This window comes from Astatotilapia calliptera, chromosome 7 (genome assembly GCF_964374335.1).
Source record: "Astatotilapia calliptera chromosome 7, fAstCal68.1, whole genome shotgun sequence".
NCBI classification, from domain to species: domain Eukaryota; kingdom Metazoa; phylum Chordata; class Actinopteri; order Cichliformes; family Cichlidae; genus Astatotilapia; species Astatotilapia calliptera.
The window spans coordinates 11547920-11560423 of NC_137428.1; positions in this window are offsets into that span (position 1 = coordinate 11547920).

The following is a 12504-nucleotide window of genomic DNA, read 5'->3' on the forward strand; positions in this document are numbered from 1 at the left end:
CTGAAAGTTTGGACTTCAAACACAGCTAATTGTGCTGAGAGTGATGAAGCTAGTTATAAAATACTCCAAGGATCTTTTCCTTTTTTAAAATATTATTTCGCATTATGTTCTGTAAAAAAAAAGGGGGGGGGGGGGGGCGTATACTTTTTCACACTGGGTCATTTTGGACCTAACATATTTGCCACTACTGTTAAATATGTGATGAATACCTCAGTCAGGCTCTAGCCTTCTTAGTCTCTGTGTTGTTGTTTAATGTCTTGTTGTTGATACTTTGCAATAGGATATGTTAATCTCAATTTTAAAGAAATTGAGATTTTTTGAAATTGGGCCTGGGCTTGTCCATAGTGGACACTTTTATTAACCATGTATCCCCACAGTGTGCACACACTACATAAAACAAGAAAGTCTAGTGCACCACAGTAGTAAAAACTCATACTTACTTTCCAGAACGCACAGAAACCAGTTGCACTGGTTTTATGGTCTTGTACTCTGAGAGAAAATAACACAAGTGGAGTTGGTCCCACTGGAATGAGGACATGTTGTGCAATTTACAGACATAGTCATAGACCTGTCTTGCTAGATTTTCACTTTGCCTGAGGATGAGAAACATCATGAGTATAGAATTTCCGTCAATCTCTGTAAGCATCTAGATGTAAGTGAATACCAGCGTGTTGACACGTAGTACTCAACTCTTTTTTTTCTTTCTTTTTTTTGTTAATGCCATCAGTGGCTTTTAAGTGGCTGTTTGAAGCAAGAGTGAATCAGGTCAGATGTGCATGGTCCAGAGGTCATACGATAGATTTGCCTCCATTTTCACTGTTTGCTTTCCAAACAGACCAGTTAGGACTCTGTGAATGTTTACAATTCATACACAGGTTCATTTGGGGAACACAGTGTACAACATCATTAAAAAACACAGCTGAATCATCTTCAACACCATTGTGTTCATTCAGTTTGTCACGTGGTTTGTGCTCTAAAATATGAGCGGCATATCGTGAGAAGTACACTCAACAAAAATATAAACGCAACACCTTTGTTACTGCTCCCATTCCCCATGGGATGGACGTAGAGACCTAAAATTCATTCCAGATACACAATATAACCATCCCTCCCAAACAGTGGTTACAAATCAGTCCAAATGTGTGGTAGTGGGCACATCTGCCATATTGAGATAATCCATCCCACCTCACAGGTGTGCCACATCAGGATGCTGATCTGACATCATGAGTAGTGCACAGGTGTACCTCAGACTGCCCACAACAAAAGGCCACCCTGGAATGTGCAGTTTTTTGCGCTATTGGGGGTCTGGGGACCCAGAACCGGTCAGTATCTGGTGTGACCACCATTTGCCTCATGCAGTGCAACACATCGTCGCATGGAGTCTATCAGATTGTCAATTGTGGCCTGTGGAATGTTGGTCCACTCCACTTCAATGGCTGTGCGAGGTTGTTGGATATTCGTGGGAACTGGTACACGCTGTCGTATACGCCGGTCAAGCACATCCCGAACATGCTCAATGGGTGACATGTCCGGTGAGTATGCTGGCCATGCAAGAACTGGGACATTCTCAGTTGCCATCTGCCCTGAACAATGTGAACCATGATTCATCCGTGAAGCGCACACCTCTCCAACGTGCCAGACGCCATCGAATGTGAGCATTTGCCCACACAAGTCTGTTACGGCGACGAGCTGGAGTCAGGTCAAGACCCCGATGAGGACGACGGGCATGCAGTTGAGCGTCCCTGAGACGGTTTCTGACAGTTTGTGCAGAAATTGTTTGGTTGTGCAAACCAATTGTTCCAGCAGCTGTCTGGGTGGCTGGTCTCAGACGATCTTGGAGGTGAACCTGCTGGATGTGGAGGTCCTGAGCTGGTGTGGTTACACGAGGTCTGCGGTTGTGAGGCCGGTTGGATGTGCTGCCATATTCTCTGAAACGCCTGTGGAGACGGCTTATGGTTGAGAAATGAACATTCAATGCACGGGCGACAGATCTGGTTGACATTCCTGCTGTCAGCATGCCAATTGCACGCTCCCTCATTGCTTGTGGCATCTGTGGCATTTTGCTGTGAGACAAAACTGCACATTCCAGGGTGGCCTTTTGTTGTGGGCAGTCTGAGGTACACCTGTGCACTACTCATGTTGTCAGATCAGCATCCTGATGTGGCACACCTTTGAGGTGGGATGGATTATCTCAATATGGCAGATGTGCCCACTACCACACATTTGGACTGATTTGTGACCACTGTTTGGGAGGGATGGTTATATTGTGTATCTGGAATGAATTTTAGGTCTCTACGTCCATCCCATGGGGAATGGGAGCAAAAACAAAAGTGTTGCGTTTATATTTTTGTTCAGTGTAGATGGAAAACAAGCTAAGCGCCTGTTAAATTCCCCCACATATTTACTAAGAAGAAAAGGGTCATCAGTCCATCAACAAAAGGAGAAGCATCAGGGCGAGGCATGAAATTGTGCATGAAAGTTTTTTATCTTTTTACACTGAGTGCCAGTAGGGACATGATGAGTTGGAGTCTTGTTTCAAGGTTGGTTGCATAGCAGGATCAAGGAAACTGAAGTCAGTCTACGGGATAACTTTATAAGTGCTGGGAGTAGATCCAGGATGGGCAACACCGCCACTGAAATCTGACTCTGACAGCAGATGACTGTCATATATACTGAGGTTAAACAAAATACACAACTGTGTTTTTGTGATACACACAGACACACAAACACAGACAGACAATTTCCTGTGTTTAGAGCAGGTAAACACGCTCAAAATTGAATGATCACATCCACCCTAAAGGTGCACTTGTATATTTGTCTCGGTCGATCTGCTCAAAGCCTGCAGAATGCCATATCATAGATGCACCTTAATCCGTGTCTGCTGTGTCTGACTCATGTAGCTACGTCTGTCTGTCTCAGTTACCCTGCAGAACAGTTACCAAGACCCCCAAGAGACCTGGGAACAAGTGTAGCAGAATTTTATGGTCATTGTAGGAGGCTGATGTTCAGCTGACAGACCTCTGAGGTGGTGGGTGCTTTAAAAAATAAAATAAACAGTATATTAAAGATGGACAAATTGATAAAAAAATGACTTAAACGTCCATTCTTTCTAACACCTTCAGGAAACAGTTTACAGTCTCAATCATTAGTTTCACATTTAACTGAGTATAAAATTATGCTTTTAAAACAGACTTGATTCTGTTCATCTGGACATAGCGTTTTCAGTGGGAGAAACAATTTGTCACTCATCCAAGTGACTTCTTCAGTCTAGAGACCGAAGATTGCCATTTCCCTTTCAGACGTGTATTTCCCACAGGTTTCCATTTACATCCTACCGACTAATATATTAGGAATAATGTCAGAATGAATTTAGAGGTTATTCATGTTGAAATTCTTCACATAGCACAGAGTTGGTTTACAGTGCTGACTCTGCATTACAATTATGAAAACACATTCCCACAACTGTCCCAGACATAAATTTCACCGCCCACTTCAAAGGAGCGAAAGGATTTTTTTGTCTGGGAACATAAAGTTGTCCCTTCAAGAGGGAGTACAGCACTGATGGGAAAAGGTTTGGGAAGCGAAGACGTGACAGAGCGCTGTGGGCGAGTGCCTGTTCGGCAGCTGTTTCCTGTTCCTTTTCAAAGGAATCTGAGGGTAGGCTGACCAATGAAATAATCAAATACACAATAAAATATACAGTCAAAGTCAGGACTGTTCAGTGCTTCCCATCATTCTCAGTGATACTTTCTTGCAAACCTGTGAGATATAGCAGTAGAAGTGGCATTTAATACACCTTCCTTGCTGTTGAAATGGTAGGTCACAGTTTTGCTGTATTAAGATTTAAATGACTTTTACATAATGCTTTTTCTTTGAACTGGGCACTTTAAACATGCATTAATCAACACTTGACTTTTACAACTGATCCTGTGAGATATGAAATTAGTCAACAGTAATCATGAGGCCTAAGAGAATAATTAACCAACTCAACAGTGGGAGCCAAATTGTTCTCAGCAGAAGGAGGTGGATGGTTTTAGTTCGAAAAATGTTGTGGAAAAGCAAATCCATGCTAAACAGAAAGGTTAGAGTTTAAGTTGTGAACATGTATACTTTGAGACTATAAACTTCTCTGAGTCTGCGAGGTGTTAGGTCAAAATTTAGCTTGTTCTTAAACATGTGCAGCAAACAGAAACTTTCAGTGGTAAAAAAAAAAAGAAAAGACACTTCCCCTCTGGTAACTCAGGTAACCAAACTAGACTTCTTGAACATATTTTCTCTAGTGTGCCCTTTAGAACATTTTTAAATAAAATTATTTGACAAACACCATTACTTAAGTTCATAGAGAAATTCTGCTAGTGCCTTGGTAACCATGCTAGCTAATATTTTTAGTTAATGTTAGCAAGCATTAGCATTAAATGTTAAACAAGAAAACTTAAGCTGAAGTTATCCTGTTTAAATGTGGTCATTCTGTCTTCAAAAAGTCAGGACAGTGATACCCATCTATTCGAAAGCTAATCCTATCCTGTCCACCAGAGAGCTGCAGTTTTTTATAGAAAAAACTATTAAATTATCTAATGGCACTCGTTAGCCTATTGTTAAAGTTAGCTATTTTCACAAATAAAAAAAAAGTAATATATATATATATATAAAGAATAAACACAAAGTATTAAAGAATGAAAGAAATATAACGAAATTGAGTTGTTTTACCTGTTTAGCTGATATCAGTATATCTACTAATAAAGACAAACTAAATCATTCATCACTGTATGGCTCAATCCCACTAAAGTAAAAAAACAGACATCAACGTCCTTGAAGCTAAGAAAAATCTGTGGTTGCCTGATGATTTGATTAATTAATATTTTTGTGTCCATTTGCAAGTAGTTGCAGCAACCAACTGTTGTCCAGAGATTCACCTTGCAACACCCTCAACCTCTAGTCAACCACTTTAAGCTCAAGTTGACTGCACAGGTTACCTGATGGGTGGTAACCTGTCTCGAGATAATCCTTGACTGACTCAGACAAACTGCCAATGGTTTGCAAATAATTGCCAACATGGTGCAATCAACCCGAGTCAGTCTGCGCTAATGAGTCCAACTCATCTGCTTTGTGCAATGGGGGATTTGACTCAGCTGGTTGCCACCTCGGTATATTGTAGTTGTATTCCTACATAAAAGCAAAATTGCCTGAATATTGAGCACATATGTCATGTTGTTAAATTGCCATCATGCAGCAACTACGTTGCTATATGTAGAAGAATTTATTTTCAAATCTGTGAGTTTTGGCTTCACTTAAGAAGTTTGAATTTCTGTGTATGTGGACGACAAAATATTTGCAATTTTCCAGATTTATTTCAATTTATTGCCGTATTATCACAAACGGATTCGAAAAATATGCTGAAAAAACAACATTTTGGATACATGTGACATCTGGATATAAGGGACCAAAAACCACCAATGCATACTTTGAGGTGAAAATGTTACTTATTTAGTTACATATAGTAAATTATTCTACTTTAAAAAAACAAAAAAACAAAACAACCTGTCGTAGCAGATGACTGACTCTCCCTGAGCCTGGTTCTTCTGAAGGCTTCTTCCTGTTAAAAGGGCGTTTTTAATTTTCGTGGTCAACACCCTGAAATTCAAAGGGGCAAGTTTGATTGTTGGGTTTTTTTCTGTATTATTATAGGGTGTTTCCCTTAAATATAAAGCACCTTAATCGACTGTTGTTGTGATTTGGCACTATATGAATAAAACGGAAATTTTAAAATTTTTATCATTTTGTCCGGAATTGCACATTCAGTGCAGTTTCTATGTGACATAAAAGAAGTTTCAAGTTTCATTGTCATGTACAGATAACAGTGTAGCCACATTTATCCATAATGAAATTCTTTGGCTTGTGCTCCTCAGCTTTACATGAGCATATAGAGAGTGTGCATTTACAGTGGGGCAAACAAGTATTTAGTCAGCCACCGATTGTGCAAGTTCCCCCACCTAAAATGATGACAGAGGTCAGTAATTTGCACCAGAGGTACACTTCGACTGTGAGAGACAGAATGTGAAAAAAAAATCCATGAATCCACATGGTAGGATTTGTAAAGAATTTATTCGTAAATTAGGGTGGAAAATAAGTATTTGGTCACCTCAAACAAGGAAAATCTCTGGCTCTCACAGACCTGTAACGTCTTCTGTAAGAAGCTTTTCTGTCCCCCACTCGTTACCTGTATGAATGGCACCTGTTTGAACTCATCATCTGTATAAAAGACACCTGTCCACAGCCTCAAACAGTCAGACTCCAAACGCCGCCATGGCCAAGACCAAAGAGCTTTTGAAGGACACCAGGAAAAGTATTGTAGACCTGCACCAGACTGGGAAGAGTGAATCTACAATAGGCAAGCAGCTTGGTGTGAAAAAATCAACTATGGGAGCAATCATCAGAAAATAGAAGACATACAAGACCACTGATAATCTCCCTCGATCTGGGGCTCCACGCAAGATCTCATCCCGTGGGGTCAAAATGATCATGAAAAAGGTGAGCAAAGATCCCAGAACCACACGGGGGGACCTGGTGAATGACCTGCAGAGAGCTGGGACCAAAGTAACAAAGGTCACCATCAGTAACACACTACAACGGCAGGGAATCAAATCCCGCAGTGCCAGACGTGTTCCGCTGCTGAAGCCAGTGCATGTCCAGGCCCGTCTGAAGTTTGCCAGAGAGCACATGGATGATACAGCAGAGGATTGGGAGAATGTCATGTGGTCAGATGAAACCAAAGTAGAACTTTTTGGTATAAACTCAACTCGTCGCGTTTGGAGGAAGAAGAATACTGAGTTGCATCCCAAGAACACCATACCTACTGTGAAGCATGGGGGTGGAAACATCATGCTATGGGGCTGTTTTTCTGCCAAGGGGACAGGACGACTGATCCGTGTTAAGGACAGAATGAATGGGGCCATGTATCGTGAGATTTTGAGCCAAAACCTCCTTCCATCAGTGAGAACTTTGAAGATGAAACGAGGCTGGGTCTTCCAACATGACAATGATCCAAAACACACCGCCCGGGCAACAAAGGAGTGGCTCCGTAAGAAGCATTTGAAAGTCCTGGAGTGGCCTAGCCAGTCTCCAGACCTCAACCCCATAGAAAATCTGTGGCGGGAGTTGAAAGTCCGTGTTGCTCGGCGACAGCCCCAAAACATCACTGCTCTCGAGAAGATCTGCATGGAGGAATGGGCCAAAATACCAGCTACTGTGTGTGCAAACCTGGTAAAGACCTATAGTAAACGTTTGACCTCTGTTATTGCCAACAAAGGTTATGTTACAAAGTATTGAGTTGTATTTTTGTTATTGACCAAATACTTATTTTCCACCCTGATTTACGAATAAATTCTTTACAAATCCTACCATGTGGATTCATGGATTTTTTTTTTCACATTCTGTCTCTCACAGTTGAAGTGTACCTCTGGTGCAAATTACTGACCTCTGTCATCATTTTAAGTGGGGGAACTTGCACAATCGGTGGCTGACTAAATACTTGTTTGCCCCACTGTATATTGAGAAGAAAATAACAGAAAACAGCAGTGGTAGTAATGTAATATAATAATAATAATAATAATAATAATAACAATAAAAAGGAGAGGAAAGAGTATTAAATATTAGAGAATTTAGTTGATATTTGCATTTAAGACAAGTTGGTATTTTATAAAGTACCAAAACCCAACAAACCAGTTTAGACTGCATTCAGAACCAAACAGGAATCCCACTGACTGAAGCCCTTTGTCTCAAATATCTGAAAAACTAAACAGGCACATCAGAGAGGCTGAAGAGGACACATGAGAGTCGATGAGGAGGAAGAGCAGCTGGCCTGGAGTTCAGAGGAAGAAAGGGGCTCTGGATGCAGGTTCCTGTTTATATCTGTGCCTTTAAGTAGAGGGGATTGTGACTTGTTGACCTAAAACAATTCCCCTCGAGCAAAGATGAAGATGAGGTCTCGTCTTTGTTTCATCTCCCATCTTCACTGACGGCCATTAAACAAGTCACTATGGTGCAAACCAAACCTGCCTTTATTACAAGTTTCATTTAAAACTATCTCAGAGTGGACGGCAAAAGAGGCATTTTTAAAAGTTGATGAATATTTTAAGACGGCGTCTCACCTGTTTAATGCTTCTTCCTGTTTCTTGATTTGGGGCATTTCTTTCATTAGAGCATCCCAAAAAACACAGAACTAACCACAACGTTGAATGTACAACCCACTATGAGAAATTCAAAACTACCTTGTCGTCACATCGTGTCAAACTGGACTACAAATGCAAGATTGTGGAAGCTGGTTCTGTCCAAGTTTTCTGATATTGTCAGTTCAGCATGCCCTGTTATCCTCTACACACACACACACACATATATATATATCCTGTATATAATCGTTGTTGTATATGCTTTGAAGTCTAAAATTAGTCACATTCATTGAGCAGGTTTGAAATTTTTTGGTCATTCATCCACTTCAAAGACACGTGCACGCTTATAGTACACACACGCAAACATATTGTACAGTTCAAAGCAGAGGGGTGTCCAGTCAGTCTGTCCACATTCATACAATCGTGGGAAGCCTGCAGACCAGTAAACACAATAAACACCCCCAGAGGTCGCCTTCAATCGCCTCTCCTTAGGCTCGACTCAGGTGGAGAAGCTGAGCACACCCTCCCACGGTAGCCGTGTAGAAAAGAGGATAAACAATCCATCCCCAGGACCCCAGGCGACTGGGTGGGGGCCAGCAAACATCCCCTCTCTGTGTCATGAGGGTTTCAAAGGCAGCTTGAGGCAGTTAGAAGTGGTTTTCATATCTCAAACATGTTTCTGCCCTGGTTCCTCAGTGTTTTAGGAAAGAGGTGTGTTTTTAAGGAACAATGGGGGTTGTTTAAATTTGCTGAAAAGACTGGAGCTGTAAATACAAAGAGTCTCCAGTTTCCAGAGACGTTTCTTCCTAATGCACTGAATGAAATCACTTTTTTATTAAAGCAATTAAAAATTAGAACCAGCACTACAAAGATTGTGTGGATGAGCTGCATCAGAGATGGGGTCTAGCAGACAGTTTCCTGCTACTGCTACTTGTCAACTAAAGTAACCGGGCTCCTAATTCTAAGCCTCAAAAAATTAAAGTGGTTTATTTAAAAAAAAAAAAAAACCTTTTCAGTTTTTTGGATCATGCTGTAAACAAGCCCATTTCAGTGCTGAAGTTAGACATTTTGTAGGAAGCGACTCATTTATGGAGTCAGTCTCAAATGGGCATTTGAGGGATTGCACTTTTTGAACAATTCAGCTGAATTTCGTTTATACTGAGAGATTGCTGCTTGTGAACCTCCTGTGACTTTGACGGGCTGTTTAGTATGCAGCTGACTTAAGAAAAACAAATAAAATCATAAAATAAAATCATAAAATAAGATAATAATAATAATAATAATAATAATAATACAAAGATAGCACAGGAAGCATTTTTACATCACATGATACTTTATTATTTTACATCATTTATTAACATCAGTCTAACTACAATCATGTTTCCATCGATGTTGGGTGGTTTTCAATATCGCCACCTGAGGATCAGGAGGGTCTTCCAACATGCACTGCTGGATGGCCTAGCAGGGCCCTGCAGGGCAGGAATGTGGGCTACACACTCAACAAATAAACAGCTAAAATATGCACTGCATACAGTGTACACATCATACACCTGCTAAAACATCACAGTGAGCCACAGAAGACTAGGAAAGATGAAGTAAAGATGCAAAATATTTTTTAATAAAGTACAGTAGGACCTGTAGTATCTCCATGATTAGAAAAGCAGGCAATGATATGGATTAAAACACAAAAAATGGAAGACTTTATATTCTATTAGATTTCATTGATGCAAAAATATATATAATATTTAGCAGTCAATCAAGAAAAGCACCAAAAACAGATTTCTAGCGCCTCATACTTTGATAGATCAATCCATTTAAATAATCAGTCTGCACTGACTGTGAGCATTGTAATATGTTAATATTAACAGCACTGCAATTTTTTTTAAAAAGGCATAAGAAAGTAACAACATGAGTAAAAAGCCATGAAAAACCACAGCAGATGATGGTGCACAATTCAAATACATGAATAAAATACAGCTGTACACGATGAAGGCAGCACTGGGTCCCTTGTCTCCCGTGTTAGTACAATACACTGAACAAAGAAGAAGAAAAAAACCCCAAGCACACCACCATATCAAATTCCACTTCAACTTCACGCTAAAATCTTTTCTGCCTTCTGCGGGCCCCTCACTGTTTATCTAGCCAGTCTGCAGCCGTCACAACAATTAACATCACCCAGTGCACATCGCATCTTTTCAATACATGTCCACTGAAGTCCAGTCGCTGTGCAGCTTCGTGCTCTGCTTCGACTGGGGGGCCAACGGATGACCCGCGGGGGAGATGGAGCAGGGCGTTAAAGAATCACGTGAGCCTCGGTGACAGGAGGAGGGCAAGTTTGGATAGTTGCATTGTTACAGAGGGATCATTAAGACAGCCATGACCTCTCACCCCACTTCAGTGCAACTGTATGCCATTGGAGAAAACCTTTGCACACAGATGACGTTAGAAGTGGCCAGATATGGTGCGATGTTCCAGTTTGCAGTCCTGAAATAAGACCAATCTCAGAGCCAGACAGGTCTCTGCATGCATGTCTCCTTCTATCGTTCCATCAGTACCCTCCTCCTCTCTCAACTTTACCTCAAACTTCCTTTTAGCTTTCTGACGTTGCTGCACAGTCCAATTTCGAGCACTGCGGCTGCTGGACATGAGCCAAAGCATGACAACTGCTAAACCTTTCTAGATGATGTAACATTGCATTAAAATCGTTCCCGATTTCAAAACCTTTGTGTCCCTGCACTGGATCTGCATATCATTTTAATTTATTCTAGTTTACATCTTTAAAGGGAAACTACTATGCTTTTTTTCTTCATATTCTGTCATATAATTATGCTAAAATGATGAATCTTCATATTCAGTTTTAAATGGTGCACTGTGAGACAAAAAACAGGCTTATCGCTGCTCTAAATGGCAGATATTTTTGCCTGTACAATGTCACAGGTGACAAAGCACTCTGGCACACAGCTCTCTGTGAGTGCAGAATCCCCACCCACCTGTTGTTTATGAACAGCAGCCAATCAGAAGAAAGAAATTCATCCTGAACCATGAATTAACCAAAGCTACTCAAGTAGAGACCAAGAATAAAAATATGTCGATGGAAACAAGCATAATAGGTCCCCTCTGGATAGGTTACAGGTGAAACTCAAATAGTGGAATCCTTGTATATAAAAATAAAAACATGCTGCAACATTAGAGGTAATTTATCCTCCTGTGACCTATCCAAGTACATCCTGCAAAAGGTCTTTAGCTTTAAAACATCAATCGTAATAATAATAATAATAATAATGATGATGTGGATTCTACATTACATTTTATGCTAAATATAACTGTAACTTTAAACCCCTTCCAATCCAAAAACAGCAGACTGATTTGTTCTATCACATTAGTGCGATTAATCTTCTGTTAAAACACAACAACTGCACCACAGAGACTAATAAAGACAGCAGCTTCCTCCCAATTACAACTCGATTCATTCAAATTACCAGACAGGTGTACTATGAAGCAAGTTCAACATAGTCAGGCTTTCTTTGTGTTGGCTGGTTCAACAAAGCCTCAAACTGTGGTTAATCCAGACTGCTGGCCTGCTTTATTCAGAGGTCAATAAAACCAACAGTGATGTTACCAATAAGTCATAAGCTCAATGCTGAAGAAAACTGTTAATTCTGGGATTTTATATGCAAATACATCTTTAGGTTACCATGACAGCTGCAACTTTAAAGCTTTACACCTGTGCATGCAGGTCTGATGCCGTCCCATACTGTAATGAAGAGAGATCAGTGGAATCAGTTTAGTTTTTGGCCAAGCCAAAATGAGCTGAACTGATAACTGACTCTGCTGCAGACCAGGTTACGAGTTCACCATAAGTAGGTATAGAGCACAAACAGAGCTTCCTTTGTAACACTGAAAACTGACTCTTCACTTCTTAGTACACCTGTCTGGGAAGTAAGAGGTGAGCATCGCAGTAAATAGCAGCTGAGCCTCCACCATTTCTGAGAGTGACCACCAACCACTGTACCCGAGCTATATCTTGGGGGAACAGATACTTTCCATCCTGAGAGGGGTGAGGGTGAAGCTGCCAAAAGCAGTGAGCCACACAGAGAACATTTAAAGGCACGGCGGTTATAGTGTCTAATGGAGATCACTGTGAGCCAGAGTAACTGGGTGCACCAGTGTGACACAGGTACATGCACTCTGGGTCAATCAGGATGCGTGTATGTGCTATAGTAACCAGGCATGATTGTGCGTATTACACAGGTTCTATGTAGAAGAACCAAAGCTTAGAGTCAGCTTTCAGACTCTTTAAATTATAGGATGTCCGAATAAAACAAAGATGTATAAAGTA